The following is a 19,113-nucleotide window of genomic DNA, read 5'->3' on the forward strand; positions in this document are numbered from 1 at the left end:
GAGTGCTCTTGCCAAAACCTAGAATGAAACTTTGTAATGCATTATTCCCAGCCCAACAAAGTGCTCCCAGGTCCCAATCGCCCACGCTTGCACTTTGATTACTTTCAGGATTAGAATTAAAACTTCTCTGTTTAGTCTGAACCCTTTTCTCTTGGTATACTCCTAAATATTTAGGCAAAAGCATTAAAAATATTCCTCTGCAATGTATTGATAACTTTGGAAAATGTCATGATGCCTTTTTCTCACTTGAACACTAGGCTTCCTCTTCTCCATCTCTCCTTCTCTACAGTCTTGCAGGTGTCCTGGATCTGGTGCTTGTGGTGTTTTGACTTATTTTATCTCTCACTCTTCTGTTCTTGGCTTACTTTTCATTAGTCTAACTACTCAAGAGAAAGAGAGAGAGAGAGAGCGGCCATCTCTGAACCTGGTTTTGATTTGCTTTGTTCAAAGGGAGTTTTTTCTCCTCCATTGATTCTGGCCCTGTCGCCAGCTGCTCTTAGCGTTAGCATATTTTGCAGTAGCTCTTATATAAAATAATTAAACAATATGCTGTCTCATGAACCAGTAATCACCACCAATCCCACAACCAAAAAAACAAAACAGAAACACTTACAAAATCCGGAGGTTCTTGATGCCAGAGAAGTCGACTTTTGTGATTCTGGTGATGTTATTTTTGTTCAAATCCCTGCAAAAAAGAAGCACAGATTTAAAAATAATAAAAAATCAGGCTACCTATTAATCAAAAAGACAGTATTCACTGGAAAATGAAATTCTATGAAAACTAAATGCACCAAGGTATGCAACCACTGAAGCATGGAAACATGTGTTTGTCTATGTGTGTTAGTGTGTGTGTAAATGCTTAGTGAGTGTGGCAGAGGGACAGAGCGTGAGAATGCCCTTCAGCATGCGAGCCCACACACATATATATATACGAGCACATTGCACACAGACCAACAAACAGAAAAAAACAAAACACACAAACACTCCATGCTGTACAATAAATTCTACACACACTGGGCTGTGGCGAGATTCAGGTTTCCCAGTTTAAAAACAAAAAGGAAAAATGAAAAGTTGGATGAACTTATTTTCTCTCCCCATCATCACAGTTTAAAAGCTTATCATGCTTCCTCGGCTGTCATTTGATATGTTTTAACTACCGGTGCACAATGTATACATACTGCGATATGAACTGACCTCCTATGTGTGTGTTTGTGTGTGTGTGTAGACTAGACTTCTCCACATAAGAGTTCACTGTTTATTGAAACGCTGTCGCACAGGAGGAATTACGGCAAGAAAAAAAAAAACAGTCACACAGGGAGGGCACGGACCAACAACACACTGAATTTTTTCAATAACTTAACTCACACACACACACACACATACACACACCTCCAAAAGCTTTTACTTGCCCTTGGTAACACACTCACACAGACATAAACAGAGTCAGGTTTTTGCCCAGGTGGTTGGTGTGTGTGTTTTTCATAATACACCTAAACATTTAAAAATCTGATTTAAGACCATATTAGGTTTCGAAAGGCTTCCCCAAGCTGCCATAGCAAGGAGCTGTAATAAGAGCCATACCCGCTTTGAGACAGGGAGGGCTGCTTTGGCCAGGAAAGAAATTCATCGGTTTAGGGTCAACTTGGGTGTCCTTGAAAAGTTCTCCTGTGTAATGAATAGTTTTAGTGCCTCCACCAAGAATGGCTCTTGTTTGGACTCTGATCAATGAATTCTACTCAGTTCACCACCAGCAGTGAAGGAAAGCAGGAAAACCCACATCAATGATCTTACCTGCATAAGGAAAATGAGTTATTGAAGAAACGACCTGCAGTTACTTCTTTTATTAAATACTTTGGTAACACTTTACTTGAAGTTTTATACATAAGGCTGACATTACACTGTCATAAATAAAGTGTCACGAAGGATGTCGTTCACTAAATTATGACACCTCCGCTAAATGATGACACCTTTGGCTATGTTGGCATTTTTTGGGTTAGGTGGAGTGATCTAGTGGGGTTAGAGTTAGGGTAACAAATGACACTTAATGACAGCCTTCATGACACCTTATTCATGCTAATGACAAGTGCCATGTCATAATAATGAAAGTTCAATGTCAACCTTATGTATAAAACTTCAAGTGTTACCAATATTTCTTAAAGTAAAACTATTCACAGATCTTCATTGAGCCATCAAAATAAAAGTAAAGCATTGTTTTCAATTCATTGTCATTATCCTGATGAATTGTCTTTAGAAAACAAATACTTGGCCATGTCTTTCAAAATAATGTAATGCACTATTGTCTAACTTATTGATTTCTTGAAAGAAGAGATCCAACAAAATCCAGCATGTGTCTTTGGTATGCATTCTGTCCTCCTTTGTTTATCACCACAGTAGTTTCCATTTTCCTTCAGTTCATCACAAAACCAGCCAAGTGATGAAACACAATCTATTTCAACAGTCAAGTTCAAAGTTAAATTCAAATCAAAATCCAATATTTGCTTATTTATGAGGATTGTTTTGCATCCTAAGATGAACTCAAGTTCAAAAAGTACATCATGGACCCTTTGGCAAAAGCAGAACAAAGAATGCAGAAGGATAAGTCATGTCGACTCTGAGTTTGGTTCCTCTCGACAGTTTGATTAAGTCACAGGACAAATTTAGTGCAGGAGTAATTGTCTGTTCACTGGAACGATTTTTGTTTTCAAAGTTTGATAAACCTTTAGCAATGGAACAAAAACCCCAGACTGATTTTTTCTTCCAATTTCATGTTTTTTGGTTTCTTATTCCACGTTGGTCTCTATGCAACTTTAAATCTACACATTTTGTCTTCATCGTTTAGCATTTGCTACCACTTGTCATGTTGCGCTTTAGTAAATTCACACCACTTGTTTCTGTCCGTGCTTCACAGCCGACTCTACTCATGTTCCCGGTTGTCCTTTCCACTTCCCCCTCCCCTTTCTCTCTATGTCCCACGTTTTATCGCTCAATGCTTCACAGTTGACTAAACACTTTTTTTCTTGCCTCCATCTGTTTCTCTGTCCATCTGTAATCTTTCCTCTTTTATCTCAATCTTTCACTCTTTTACAGTCGGCTTCATTTTTCCAGCTGACTCTTTCTAGTCTAATCTTTCTATCCTTATCTCCATCTTTACTCTTGTTCACAGTGGAAACTTCTGCTCTCACCAGAGAGAACACTCCGCGGCCAAACAAAGAAGAGGATACACTTCCAGGTAGAGCACACTGGTGTGACGATATCGCAAATCGCTGCTCAAATGCGAGAAAAGCTGAGGCAGGTGCTCAATCAAAACACAGTGAGCATGGTGTGAAAAAGATTAAACAATGCAAGATGCATTTAGGATAATACTTCCCTAGTTTTGGGATTTATTCCTTTTTGGGTAAAACTATTTAAAGCATAGCATTTGATATTATGACAAATTCTTTTTTTTTTTTTTTTTTTTTTTAATTAAAAAAAAATATATATATATATACACACACACACATATATATTGGCAGGAGAGCGTGCACTGAGATGCCCTATTGTGACAAATTACTAAGCCCATAGTGGCACGTCAGCCAAAACTTGCCTCTCAAATCCGAGGGCCACGTTATCAACATTCATGTCAGCATTTAGAATAACGACCAATCTGATCATTAATACAAAAACAACAAACGGTTTGCATATGTTCTTGTTATTTTTGTAATAATGTGTTTTAGAGTAATTTTGTGTATTTTTGTTGTTGTTTTGCATGTTTTTTTTTTTTGTTTTTCTAGATATTGTGTGTTTTTGGAGTCTTTTTGTGTATTTTTGTTGTCATGTTGTATTTCTTTCTGTTGTTTTTTTTTTTTTTTTGTTTTGTCTGTTTTTGGAGTCATTTGGTTTTTTTTTTGTACAATTTTTGTCATTCTGTGTACCTTTGTTTTTTCTCATTATGTTTGGTTTTCGAGTCAATTTGTGTTTTTGTTTTATTGTGTGTTGTAGGAGTCATTTTTGATGTTGTTTTGTATACCTTTACATTTTTTATAGTCGTCTTTTGTGTTTTTGGCCCAAATGCTGTGTTTTTTAAGTCATTTTGTTCATTTACTTACGCACACAATTAGACCGCCGGTTGATGTATGACCTATGCTATGCTTACTACCTACTCAATATTCTTTATTCCTTTCTATTCCCAATTCTCTCAATCCAATCTACTCGCCACAGATCGCAGAGTCCACAGGTACAAGTTGTTATAGAAGGGGCAGGGCTAACAGAAACAACGTCACAAACCACCTTTCTCAGCCAATAGCAGGATGTGAGCGTAATAGCCTGGTTTTGACCCATAGAGGGCAGTTACTCTTACATTTTTTAACTGTATTTATGTTCCTTATAAAGAAAAATCCAGGGATTTTTTTTTCTTTTCAGCTGGTTTGTTTAAGCTTGACCCAACCCAGCAGTAAAACCTAATGTAACTGACCAGCTGACAGTCAGATAACTAACAAGACTCTTCAGGTGTGACAGCTGTTTTTAATATAATTTATTTTCTTTTTAATAATCACCAGAGGCAGAAGCTTGTGTTGTATACATTTTCTCACTTTTAAAAACAAGTTCCGATGAACTACGGCCGAGCCCGCGGAACGTCTCTGCGTTGAATAGCACCTACCACGTTCCAGAGAATTCAGTCAATTAACTCTAAAAAATAACTAAAAAAAGATCTCCGAAAGGCTCTTGACATCCACTCATAGAATATCCATGTCAAATTACAGCCCGATTCAACGAGCATTAACGGAGGAGTAGTCATTTGAAGAATGGGGCCTCTGGCACCCCCGTGACACATACAAGCTAATGGGCCCCATTCATATATTGGTATGTGTCAATGATTCGGTGCCACCAACTGTCGCAATATTTGACTCACAAATAAATGAGAAAATGAATTTAATGAAAATTGCCAAAAAAAAAAAAGAAGGGTGGGCCCCAAATCGAATTGTGCGAGGCATAATCAAAATCTATGTTGAATTAACTTATATATATCACACGACTATGTTCCCATAAATTTGGAAATTACCGGTACCCCGGCCTAAAAACTGTGTAGTAGAGGTAAATGTTACTTTATATTTTCAGGTTCTTGCTTTAGGGAGTTCATTGGAAAATTAGGAAAATAAGTGAAATTGACCACAATAAATGTAGATATTTAAATTTGAATATCTTGCCATGTTATGCTCAGGTGGTTCTCTTCTTATTGAGGAGTCGGAGGTTTGATCCCAAGGCAACGTGTTGAAGTGTCTTTGGGAAGGACATTGAACCCTAAGTTGCTCCTAATGGTAGATCATTGCGCTGCAGCCCTGTCCCAATGGTGTGTAAATGTGCTGATATTGTAAAGCACTTTGGGATTTCTATGGCAGTAATAAAAGCATAATATGAATCCTTTTAGCATGTTGGTGTGCTCTTCACTCAGTAGTGTTTCATACTCAGCATGAACTCGTAATCCTTAGCGATCTTGTTATTGTTATCTTACCCTTTGTCCTCCTCATTTTCCTTGTAAAAACAATACATAATGACACCAAAGCAGCAGCACTTTCTTTTTTTTTTCCCCCGTGCTTTATCTGTGTCTAACACTGTGACATTTCCTTTTTCCACTTTCTCCCTCTCCATCAGAAATTACATCCTTATCTTTCTCTTCCCTCCTTCTTTCACTTCCTTTCATGCTTTGCTGTTTTCTGTCCTATGCCTCGTTTGCAAATGCATTCCCTTCCTGCACTAATCTTACTTCTTGTTCTTCTACAAAGCGGTTTTCTGCTACTTCACTTTCTCAATTGTGCATTCTGACTCCACCCCCTTTTTTTCTCATAGGTATGCTCAATTTGACTCTCTAAATATCAGCGCTACGAAAGGAATCCTAATTGCTTTCTTCCCTTTTCTCTGAGCTCCGCTCATCACTCTGTCAGTGTACGGCAAGTCAAGCTGCTTCGAAGATGCCTTTATACTGCGTAGCTAAAATGCATCCACTTCAAGTGTTTGCGTGTGACATGCAGCTACACTTGATGAGTTTTAATCTATTAAATTTACCAGCGGAAAGAACGGAAACCTTTGACAAAGCATATATAGACAATATCCAAGTACAAGTACCCAAAAAAACCAATTACAGTAAAGTGAGTACTTGTAATCTCTTACTTCGACCTCTGATTGCCAGGTAAAGACAGGAAAAGATTTGATCTCACTCCTAACAGGCAATGACTCTAAAAAACATATTGAATGGTATGGGCTCATTTCCAATGTATCTCTATATAATAAACGTAATCATCTCTGATGGAGACGAGTCTGACTACAGGTGGGAGACAGACCGGCTGGTGTCCTGGTGCAGACCCCCCTCCCACCCCGGTCATAAACTGTTTCAATCTCTCCCTTCTGGAAGAAGGTTTCGGTCCATCAGGACCAGAACCTCCAGACACAAAAACAGCTTCTTTCCCTCTGCCACCATCCACATGAACACCCCCCAAGTCACCCACTGAACCCCCCCCACCCGATCACCACCTCCATGATGACATTATCTTCTGCACTGTATATATATATATATCTTTATTCTCTATCTATCCTTTATTTATCCCTCATCCTTTATATTTATCATTATTATTATTATTATTGTTGCTGGGTTGTTATTTGTTTTTTTTAATTTTTTTTTTGTTGTTTGTTTTGTGCACCAACTACCAAGACAAATTCCTTGTACTGTCCTTAAAACTGTACAAGGCCATTAAAAACATTTCTGATTCTGATTCTGATTCTGATGAAGAACTTTCAACCTACTTTGACGTCTCTGTCCACACAGACCTGTTTGTCCCTTTAATTGACACGGACGTCACTGAAAATCAAACTCGGCTGCTGCTGAGTCAGTGCTTGCAAGGCTTATTTAGCAAAGGCCAGAAAAAAAAATACATGGCAACTGTTGAAGAGTAGTACTACGTAAGAGTAGTATTAACCATGAGAAACAAGCAGAACATGGATGGCTCAAGTTTCTAAACAACTTGCCAACCAGTCTTTGAAAAGTTCCTCTGTACCTCATAAATTAGACATTAAAACCCATAGCTGGAGGGAAAATATAGCAAAACCCACACTGCCCTCACATTCACTTGTGGCACTGCTTCATTCTCTGCCAACGAGGTAATATTTTTACCAGCATTTATGTTTTTTTTTTTTTTTGATTGTCTGTTGGCAGGATACGTCAAAAGTACTTTACGGATATAAAACATGCTCTATGCAAGATACTGAATTGTGGAGGGGTTCCGGATCAATATACTGATTCTGGATCAGTTTCAAAAAGCAAAAAATAAATAAATAAATAAATATCTCTGTTCGTAATAGCCTAATCTTTATGAAATTGGATTCAGTTATGTCAGTTTGGTTCCTCAATTACCTCACTGAGTTTCATCCTGATTGGATCCAGTTTGCGCATTTCATTGCAATTTTTCAAAAAATGGAGGTGGCCATATATTTGGACCTACTGTATTGTTGGAGGTTTTGTTCTTGTTTTGTGTATTTTTATATTTTTTGAGTATTTTTCTGTAATTTTGTGTGTTTTGGAGGCATTTTTTTTGCTTTTACCTTGGCTGGCGTCCATATAAAATTAGACTGAGGGCCGCATGTGGCCCCCAAGCCGCCACTTGCAGATGTCTGATTTTAAACAAATGTATTCATTAAATTATTACTGAGCAAGTAAACCTATTTATTATCATTATTACACATCTATCTGTATTTGTAAGCTTTCCAAATACATAAAAAAAAAAACTTAACTTTAAACAACAACATGTGTCGATTTCAAAAATGAAAAAAAAATATTGGGCTTCTCTGCAAAAAAAAAAACACAAAAAAAACAAATTGAGTTTAAAGTCTAAACATGGGGTATTCAGGCCAAGTCATGTTCAATCCCCATCTGCAAGTCTAAACCCACTCCATGTTTACAAGGGTTCATATTTTTTACAAGTTTTGGAAAGCAGGAAGGAGGGTCAAACCTTTTGTCTCCTCTGCAGCCATTTACTGCTGTTCTGAATCCCAGTGAGTGTGACGCTAATGCATACTGAACACGCTGCCATAACAGAGCTGTTCACTGGGCATTCACATCGAAACTAACACCAGTAGGAAACAAGCTGCAGCACCTTTGAGGGCATACCATTTTGTCCTCACTAAAATCCCAAAAGACCAGTTATTAAAAAGCCTTTTTTTAGACACGAACAGGGGGAAAAATCAAAGGATTTAGCACATAAGAAGCAGATGTATTTAATGAGAAGTGGCAAAACTTCCAAAAATACAACAAATCCGCTTGAAACTGTGAAAAAATAATTGGCCTAAAGTCTACTTGGTAAATATTTCAGTGAAAATGATGAGAAGGTTTGATCTATTCCTCATGGCTGCACAATAAATGGATACAAACAGCAGTTTGAAATCAAACAGCTTTTGGTGGTGTTTAACATTGATTTTAAGGTTATACTTTCATGCCAATGTTAACCTACATTTGGGCTTTTATTGTGAATTTAGAAACATGTGTATTTTATTTTTGTAAATCCATTGAAAGGTAAAAAAAAAAAAAAGTATTATGTACCTTTATTCTGGTTTGAATGATTTGTGTGTCAAACTAATGCCTTGATTGTACACCACAATACCAAAGAATAAATACATGTGTATTAAAACCAAACATTTTCTTCCGTTTGTATGAAAAAAAAGTCTCTTTTTTCTCTTTTCTCTGCAGCTGCAAAGACAATAAATCACCCGTTGAACAATGTGGGTCGTAAAACAGAGAATAATGATCTATTCTTAGCCCTCAATGCTGCTCAGCACAAACGTGTAGATATTTTTAAATATAAATATTTACCTAATGACCAGACTCTATAAACTTTATTTAAAGAAGAAGGCAGAGAAGCTGATACAACACAGCTAATGATCCCTTTCAATCAAACAGATATACATAGCACACATTGCATGTCCGCTCTTCATTTCATTGGTTACTCTGCACGTGTTTGTCCCGCCCCGTTTAGCCCCATAGAACTCAAAGGCCTTGTGAGCCCTTCCAGACTAATCGCCTGTGTTAAACATTGAATAATACAAGGAGATAAGTATGGATTGCAGGCTAAATTTTTATAGGGGGGTGGGGCCAACAGTGGTGGTTTGTAACATATCCTGATAGCACACATACATCTCGCCGACGTCGGCACAATGAATGAAGTTGCATCGGTGAGACAAATTATGGAGAGCGTTTGCTCATTGGGCAGACGTCGCGGAGACATCGAACGATGGATTAAAGATGCTCAGCGCGGTCTTTCTACAGCTTATATTAACCTTTATTTAGCTCGGATCATTCAATTAGTATAAATATCTCGATATCCATAGTTGAGTATTTACTTAAATCTATAGGAATATGGTAATACTACTACGACGACGACGACGACGACGACGACAACATACCACTAAATAGCTTATTATGTGTGGACAAAATAAGGAGAGACACAGTTCATAATCATAAATGTATTTTCAGCAGCGTAGCCAAAAGAGCCCCAGCACAAAAACTCTTCATGGAAGTAACATTTTACAGTTCTACAAGTGGTATTACCGATTTGGGAGGAAAAAACACACAAAATGACGCATTAGGAGTAGAATGCCGACGCACGATCTGAGGCTGTCATTGGCGAGACGTATGTGTGCTATCACTAAAAATTCACAAACCTCCTTTCTCAGCCAATAGCTAAATTAAATTGTAATAGCAAGGTTTGAACTCATAGAGGGCAGTCACTCTTACATTTTTGTAACAAAATACAATCAACAACACTACTTCATATCCAAATACATTTGTTTTCAGCTGTAGAAAATTGTTTTGGTGTTTATTTACTCTTTAAAGCACTACCCACGTTGTCTACTATACTACTAATACATCACTGTCTTCAGTTACTTCACAAACACTTTAGACCCATTTCTTTAATTTCATTTCAGTAGTCATCTAAATACAATGACCCAGACTGATTGAACTGTGATGAAAACTAACAGACTAATAACCCTCAGCCACTCCCACTGCCCTTAAAGCCTGCATTCAACATTAACGTCTGTCAGGAGGTCCGTGGTTTAGTGTCTGTTAACCACACAGGCTTGACCACATTAGGGAGACGCCTGCAACCGTCCTTTTCTTTCAGAGCCACGAGCCAAAAGAAGCTGTAAACCAGCGCTGTATTTGGTTAGCCTTTTCTTTGCTGAGTTTTATGAGCTGTGTTGCTTTTGTCTAGATTTACTACGGAGGCAGTGTGTGTGCGTGTGTGTGTGTGTGTGTGTGTGTGTGCATGATGTGGAGAGGCAATCTGGTTGCTGAAAGGCCACTTGACACAAACAAGGCCAACTGCTCACTCGCAGGGTCCACGAGAGAGAACTAAGTTTAAGCAAAATTATGAATGAGAGAGATTGGGACGAATGGCCACGTTTGCATGAGAGCTTTAATTCCCGTTTAATTTAGAATAAAATTGAAATCCTCTTTAAACTGACCTTGTAAACACTTATTTCAGAATGAAAATGGTAATTCCGAATCAAATTTTAAGAGTAACTAAACCCCCAAACCACTTTTTCTGCTAAATACAAATGTATTTGACTATTAGGTTGTGCTGTTGATTGATCCTGGTCCAACTCTCAATATTTCAGTCAAAATATTTCATTTTGGCATATTTTTTTGTAAAATTGATTTTTGCCATTGGCTGAGAACAAGATCATGTGATGTTTCGGGACCATCTTGCATCACAAACAAGCACTGTTTGCCCCGCCCCTTTTATAAAAACTACCACCTGTGGGCTCTACAATCTGTGGTGAGTCGGTTGGGTTGAGAGAAGAGTGAATAGAGGTATATTGAGTAATGAGTAGCTAGTTAACATAGCATAGATTGTTCATTGGGGATTTTATAGTATAAACTTGGGTGTGTCTTAACTGCTCCAAGAGCCCCGCCCATAATCAAGGCATTTTTGGAATTTCCCTCCTTGTGGCAGGTCAGGAGAACGCAGGAGTTTAGTTACTCTTTAAACACAAAGTGCCTAGTTTATTCCGATTTTAATTTCAAATTAAATAATTCCTCAATCTTGTGAACGTTTAATTCCACTTTAAATTAATTCTGTGCATACTCGTCCTGTCGCGAAGACGCACTGGTGATGACATAATCCAAGATGGCCGCCTGGACTAGAGCCGAGACTATTTATTTAATAGCATAAACATACGGACACATTCACACGGATACACAGACTTATTACACACACACACAAGGACATTGGCAAACGAAACAGGCTTTATCGGGGACATGAAACCTGGCACCAGGACACAGAGCTTCACTAATGACGTTCCAAGGTTCTGTGTAGTGGAGGTAGAGCAGCCTTTGCATTAACCGCTGGCTTTGATTGGCCAAAGTACAGTCGTCTGCCTCGACTCTCTGCTACGCTCCTCCTCACCTGACAAAAGTGAAACCGTTTTGCCGCTGCTTTAAAACTACAATCAAAATAAAAGTGAAAACAGTTCTTATTATCTGGTCTTCCATGTTGTAGCCGAAAAGAAAGGGTTTGTTGTGTGATTTTTCCCCAATAGACGTGAAACGTCTCGTTTGCCCCCTGTCCAATCAGAACCCGTCCCAACCCCAATAATGCCAAATAAACCTGTTTTTTATATAAACCTCAAATCGTAATTGCTATTTCTTGTTAACACGACGCTGAACACTTTAATTCCAAATAAATTATATTCTGAATAATAAATTCTGAATTAAAAACATCACGTAGCCGTTGCCATTGAGAATGAGGGACGCTGTGAAGCAGAGATGGAGAAACAAACATGCAAAGCACAGAATCAGTTTCCTTTAGCTCCCACGCTAACATAAACAGTTTGTCACTTTGAGCTGAGTTGATGACTGAGCTGACCAGCTAATGTTACAGTGAAAGTCACACTTATGAAACATACACTGCACTAAGCCTACAAATAAATTCATATAATGTACGTTAGAGTGTACTTAGGAATCACACACTGAAAGCCACACTGTGAAAAAGGGGTCCCTGCAGAAGGGGCTTATAGTACATAATGTTGCTTTGGTGACAGTGGCCAACAAAACAGTGGCACAGCTTGTTAGCATGAAAAAAAAGTTGAAAGCCCACTGCACATATAAATCTATGGTGACGTTATAGTATGACACACCGCATTTGAAGCTCTGTGGACAGAAAGTTGTAGGACGTTGTTCGTGACTTGAGGTTGTTTCAATGTGACACTGACTCTTTCTGTTTCGCATGTCAAAGTTTCCATTTAAGGTTTTGAGGACCCTGTGCTGATTTTATTCCTGTGTGCTTTCTCTAAGTCTATAAAATTTAAGACCGAAGCTCAATCCTGTTTCTACGTGTGTACTTTAAAGCTGCCAGGGACGATCATTTCAGATAAATCTATCGTCTAGGACTCATAGATCAATACATGAAAAATCATTTGATCAAACAAATGGGTTGAAATGCTTTGATTTCTTGTGTTTACCCCCAACAATTCCACCAAGCCACTTCTCAATACATTTCTCAACACACAATGGCAAATGTATTTTGAGGTTTACACAAAAAGATCCAAATCCAGCTGAAATTGAATGTCCCATGGAGTGAGGTGATATCACGGGGAATACCAGGAACAAACTAAAACAAAATGACATCAAGCAAATCATTGTCCTGCTTGTTTGGCCTAGAAACACAGGAAATCACAGTAAGAATGAAGTCCAAACACTTATATGCATCTGTTTACGGGACTCAACATCCCACAATGCAATGCACCAAACTTTTCCAAGAATGCCAAACCAACTTTTGAGTGGCAATTACAACCTTTTACATCTTTTTCCTGAGCAAATGATCTCCAATTTATATTTTCTTTAACATAAGTTAATTCTTAGCAGAAGTTTGGACTCGAGTTACATGACTTGGACTCGACTTTGACTCGAGTCACAAATTTGATGACTTTAGATTCGACTTGGCAAAATTGTGAAGGACTTGCAACTCGACTTAGACTTTAAAACAAGATTTTATAAAATGTAATGAATAATAATGAGCTCAAATCCCTGCGGGATGGCACCCAAAGGCAAGCAGGACTTTAATTGACAAGTCCACTATTAATCAAATGGACAGCCAATCAGGAAAGCAGATGAAAACATCAAGCTGGGCTGAGACGTGCACGCACTAGCAGAAAAAATATTTCCAACAGTGATATACCTGGTTCTACTTCCCAGTATGATTATTGATTGTTTGGTTAACAGAGAAACTGTGGAAATTTTAAAATATAGAAAAGATGCTGGATTGATTTTTTTTCAAAAGCATTATTTCCGATTATATCACTATTATTTGACAATATGTTCAAGTAATTCATTGATTATATAAGTTGAATAAACTTGCTCTGTTAAATGCCAGTAGCTGTGATATATTATGGACTCGTGACTTGTTAAGACTTGTGGATTAAAGTTGAGGACTTTTGACTTGACTTGGACTTTGGTGACATGACTTGAGACTTACTTAAGAAGCAGTGACATGTTCCCACCTCTGCATCTAAGTGTTGTTTGAGACAAAATTATCATGTTGCAATGAAATCCACTTTAAGAGGGAAGCACTGCAGTAATAAGAAAAATAAGAAAGCAATAGAAGTTATCCATTAGTTAGACTTAAGTTTAATTATCCTCCAAAGAAGAAAAATCTACTTTGATCATTACATTTGTCCTTTCCACCAAATGTTGCCCATCACTGGGATACCTGCCTTTTAATGTCTTTCTTATATTGAGTACACCTTCTAGTGTTTGTGTTTGAGCACTCAAGTACTCTTTGTTGTCCTCTTAACTGGGTCTAGGTCGCAAACGTAGTAAACTTCACAAGGTAGCCCAGACTGCAACCTTCAACCTTGGGGAGCCCTCTGACAATAAGTGGTCAACAAAGTGATAAAAAACTCTCTCCAGCATGTCCTGCTTTTGGGCCGAGGTAGACACTCTGAACACCTCCCACAGGAGGGATCAGGGGTGCATTGTTTCACGTGTTTATTTATTGTGTTTATTAAGGTTCCTCGGATTTTCTGTGATCATGGAAAAGGGATGGAAAAAATGGAATTCATGTTGTATAACGGAAAAATCAATCCGGCATGGAAAAGCAATCCATTTCTTTCTTTAAAATGGGGCCCCAGCATGCCTCCCACGTGAAAACTCAATTTTTCAACAGGAAATGAGTGATTGATTGTCCAAAAAGTTTTACAAATGGACAAATATGTCCAATTCTGCCATTAATCCCGTTCAAAATCTCTCGCTAAGTGTAATGGATCAAGTAGTGATCCTGTTATCCTGAAATGTGTTTCTTAATGTGTTGTTCAGATTATTATGACTGCATTCAAATCTGAAAAGACACGTACAAAAACAGAGTTCGTTGTTGGTGTATTAGCTGAAGTGGTGATCATTAAACCTGGTGACACGTCATGGCAGAAGCATCTACCGTATAATCACCAGATTTTCTAAATCATCTGAAGCACAAAAAAAATGTCCTATTAATAACAGTAGTTGACTCTATTAACCCTATTTTGCAAGTTTGTTATGATTTAGAAAAGTTTAATAGGTAGTAAAGTCATTTAAACAGGGAAATATGATGAAGAGGAAAGGAAACGTTAAAGTGTAAAATGATGTAGACGTGATGCGGAAACCCCCGAAGTCTGGGAGCCCTGGGTTATTAAATGTTAATTGTATGTGTTTACATTTTTAATAAAATGGTGATTGCAAATAGAAACACAGAAAAGATGGAGAAAATAAAAACTGGGTTTAAAATGTAAACCAGGGGTCTCATTTTAGTTCGGGGGCCATATGGACCATTTTGATCTCAAGTGGGCTAAATATTTTAGGCAGGAAAACCAGCAATTTCATCATTATTGTGCCCTAATTTGCACTCCATTGTATACAGATGATATCCAAGCAATAAATGACAGATGTCAGTACTTATAGGAATTTTACCTACAATTTCTGTGATTTTGTGAATATTTTATTATTTAATTTAGAGAAATTCTGTGAAATAGTTTGAGAAAAATGCAGGACTTTTTTTTCGACAGTTTGAGACAAAAATCTCAATACAAGCAAAGGAAAACTGTATCATGGGGTTTCATTGAATGTATGTCTTCAGAGGAACAAAGATATCTACAAGTGAAATTTACAAGTAATTAGTTGATCATTTTTACTTTCTTTCTCCTGTGGGGTTGAATTGGATGATCTAAAGGGCCAGATTTGGCCCCCGGGCTTTGATTTTGACACATGTGATGTGAACGGACATTTGTCAGTATTGACCAGCACTGTAGAAGAACCAAAGAAAAGCGCTATTACATCTGCCCAGTTTGAGGATTACTGTTGAACACTCGGGTTGGCTATGGAAGTGACACATGCTGAAACGTTAAAAAAGCATTAAACCTAAACAGTGACAGACTGTAATTTTCATGAAGGAGCAACAAAAAAAAAAAAGAAAAAGAAAGTTGACTTGTTTTGAGGTCTTTGCTGTAATTAGGGTTAGGGCTATTGGCTGAGTCAGCAAGGGTCCTCACAAAGGCAGTGCACATGCTTTGAACCATGTTTTTAACTTTGCATATGTGGTCTGTCTGTGAACAAGGGCGATGTTTTTCATAAATGACAGCTATGGGCCTTTTTGTGTGTTTGTGTATTCCAAACATGTGTAAATAGTATATAGTTCAATAAAACATCGAGCTTTGCTTTATTTTCCAGAAGGGCAGTACAGGTTGTCACTGCCAGCTGGCTGCCTTTTTCCCTGCACTGACTGTCATTATATACAAAGGTCAACATCACCCACTGACCCACATGCTGCCTAAACACTGATTATCCTTGGCTAGAGCCAGTTGGCATCCAATAAGTGAATGAAACATAGTTGGAAGGGCACAACATGGTTACCACAAGATGGCCATGGATGATAGGCGTGACATTAAGAGGCTGTTTGAGAACAGCAAGCTCATTGTGGTTTTAGCCTCCTAGTTTAGACCCGTCTGCTATAGTAATAACGCCCGGCTGCTCCTCAGATGTATTACATCACCACCGTACCCACGATAACAGTCAAGAACCCTCTTCAGTGAAAGATGGCCTTTTTTTCAGCACTTACCAAAGCATGTGTGCTGCTGACTGAACTTTTCCTCAAAGAGCCAAACATTTGCAACAAAATACAGCACAAACAACATAATTAGCATGCTCGTTCCCAAGAAAGTTTGATGGATTTTAATACAGCAGGGTTAGCATCAAGTTGCCATACATTGTGCATCTTATCAGAGTAGTACCAGAGCTCTTAGGTGCAGTATATATTGTAACTATATGGACTAAAATCTGCTATCCGGAGTTTCTGAAAAGGTCTTGATGTCCCGCCCTAAACAGCCTCACTTCCTCCCACTACCTCTACCAATCTACCAGAAGCCACGCCTGTTGTGACACGCGGCCTTGTTTCTGTGAACAGTTCCGCATTCACTTAGAATGACAGTCTCAAAAACAGGAAGTCGAAGCCTATTGACATTCATATACATTAATGTATACATTAATGTATATGAATGTCCACCGGGGTCACGGTCTGAGTTTATCTCCATACTGAGAATATAACCCTAACCCTGACATAATCCAATAAACAAATAAAACACGTGTACGTTCACTTTAAAAACAAAAATAGACAAAAATTATATATTTTTTTAGCAAAAAATCTTTTTTTGGTAGTGCGCATGTGCGCCCATGTGCATATATGCACACTCAGTACTTGACACCGGCAGTAGACCATAGTAAAAGACTAGTTAGGTATATTTTTGCATTTCAAGAGAATGATACATAAATGTAGATTTCTCAGAAACTCCAGACATCAGCTTTTCGTTAAAATCCCAGGTCCCATTTTTCAAATAAAAATATCACCTTGTACGATATGTTTATTAATGTCAGGGCAGTTTGTTATTAACTTGGTTAAATTGGTCCAAAACTAAGTCATTCCCTTTTTGAAGGCTAAAATAAACACTTTGTACGTGCAAAACCTTCTATTTCACTATAAAAAAAAAAACTGTTATATCTGAGGGTGTGGCAGTTACAGCATCCACTGACCAATCAACATTGAGCTTTGATAAGAGCCAGAAGCTTGGGCTGGGATGTGTGTGTGTCCACAAATGATACACAGAGCAAAAGGGAACACACGCACACACACACACACACACACACACAGAGCTGGGGAATGCTACAGATGTGCTCAGTATGGTCGACTGGCAAGCTGAAGTCAAATTAGTGCCAGGAAGTGTAAGTGTGTGTGTGTGTGCGCATGCGTGCGTGTGTGTGTACAACCTTGTGTAGCAAAGGTGAATTCAATATGAACGCCTTTCATCTAAAATGTAGGGCTTCCTATTTACCATTTCAAAATTACCCAAATTTAGTTTAGTTTCCACGTCACTTTACCCTTAGCTATCTGTTTAGTTTCTGTTTCATTGTCTTTCCCTGTTTGGATGACTTTACTGGCTATTAAACTTCCTGAAAATTGTACCAAACATGCTAAATATGGTTAATAGAGTCAACTTCAGTTATTGATTTTATATTTGATATGCTTCAGATCACTTACAAAAATCTGGATGGTTACTAGGAGTGTGACAGTATCTCAATACGGCGATATATCGCAATATTTTTTCGCACAATCAATTATCAGCATGCTTGCGCTAAGTATCGATTTAATTAATTTATTTATTTTTTGATTTAAAATTTGTTTTATTATTTTCAAAATCTTTCCTAATTTTCACAAAAATGTGCAGGTAGGTCTTCACAGAAATGTTATCACTGTTTGTTGAAGGAACCAAAATATTGTTTACTGGAATATTGCACTATAATGGTGTCACTGGTAAGAAAAACCCTATTCTTTGTTTACAGAAAGCACTATTGGAGAAACTTATTCGTTTACATTGGTATGTTGACACTTATTTACAGAAATGTTGCACTAAAATAGTGTCACTGTTAATAGGACACTTTTCTATTTATTGTCTTTCAGAGATATAAAATTAAAAAAATTAAAAAATTCACTTAATTTTTTTTTTCTTGTTATGTCATAGATTATCGTAGATTGATTTCTGACCAACACATTGATAATCAAATTATTGTCATGTCGTGAGATAATCGTTATCGTGAGCTATCCCACTGCTAATGGTTACGCTGAAGTTACGAGAGATTACGTCACTAGAATGACGTTAGCCACGCTGCTAGTCCCACTACCATCCAGTAAATGGGACAATTACCAGTAGGAAATATTGTGATATTGTCCCAAAACATTATTTGTGAAACCTTTAATTACCGCCACCCGGCGAATCACCCTCACATTTCATACTAAATCCTGTTCAGCCATGTGATCAGCGGTGAAATGTTTTTGACATTTGTTTATTTGTTTATTAGGGGATCCCCATTAGCTAGTGCCATGGCAACCAGCTAGTCTTCCTGGGGTCCAAATAGCAAACATGCAACAGAAACCATTTACAAATAAAAAATTTGATTAAAATGGCATTACTCACTCACAAAATCATACATATGACAATACATTACATTTGCAAGGATAAAACATAGCTAGACATGATGTGTCATCAGTTAAACTCATCACCAGTTCAGCTAATACACCAGCAACTAAATCTGTCTTTGTACCAGTTCCTTTTCAGCTCTAAATGCAGTCATAATAATCAGAACTGCTTGTTCATCACAACACGTTAAAAAATGAAAAACACTTTCAGGTGAAGCTCTGCATTCATTTTCAATCACAAGATAACATGGTAACTACTTGCACCTTAGCATGTAGCGCAAAATTTTGAACAGGATTATTAGCTGAATTGTACATATTTGTCCATTTGTCAAACTTTCTAGACATTCAGTCACCTGTTTTCTGATGAAAAATAGCATGTAATGCGTGTCATTGTCCCAAAACATGTATGTGAGGCATTTCTGTGTCTCATTGGGGTCTCATTTTAAATATAAAGGAAGAGAAATAGACGTGACACAATGTGACTTCCATTTTTGTTTCTTTTTCTGTCCATTTTCCACAATTACGGAAAAACTGAGCCCTAAAAACATTGAGTTATGTGGGGGGGAAAAGTGTCAGAGAAAACAAAACAAAGACAAAA

General features: G+C 37.7%; 1 protein-coding gene across 1 annotated transcript in view; it reads right to left on the reverse strand.

Annotated features, from left to right (window-relative positions):
* Positions 1–19,113, reverse strand: part of slit3 (slit homolog 3 (Drosophila)) — a 306,653-nt gene that overhangs the window by 281,789 nt on the left and 5,751 nt on the right. The window contains exon 2 of the mRNA XM_028459161.1: positions 614–685. The gene's annotated coding sequence lies outside the window, so the exon portion shown is untranslated. The remainder of the gene's footprint in view (positions 1–613; positions 686–19,113) is intronic.

Source organism: Gouania willdenowi, chromosome 10 (genome assembly GCF_900634775.1).
Source record: "Gouania willdenowi chromosome 10, fGouWil2.1, whole genome shotgun sequence".
NCBI lineage: Eukaryota > Metazoa > Chordata > Actinopteri > Blenniiformes > Gobiesocidae > Gouania > Gouania willdenowi.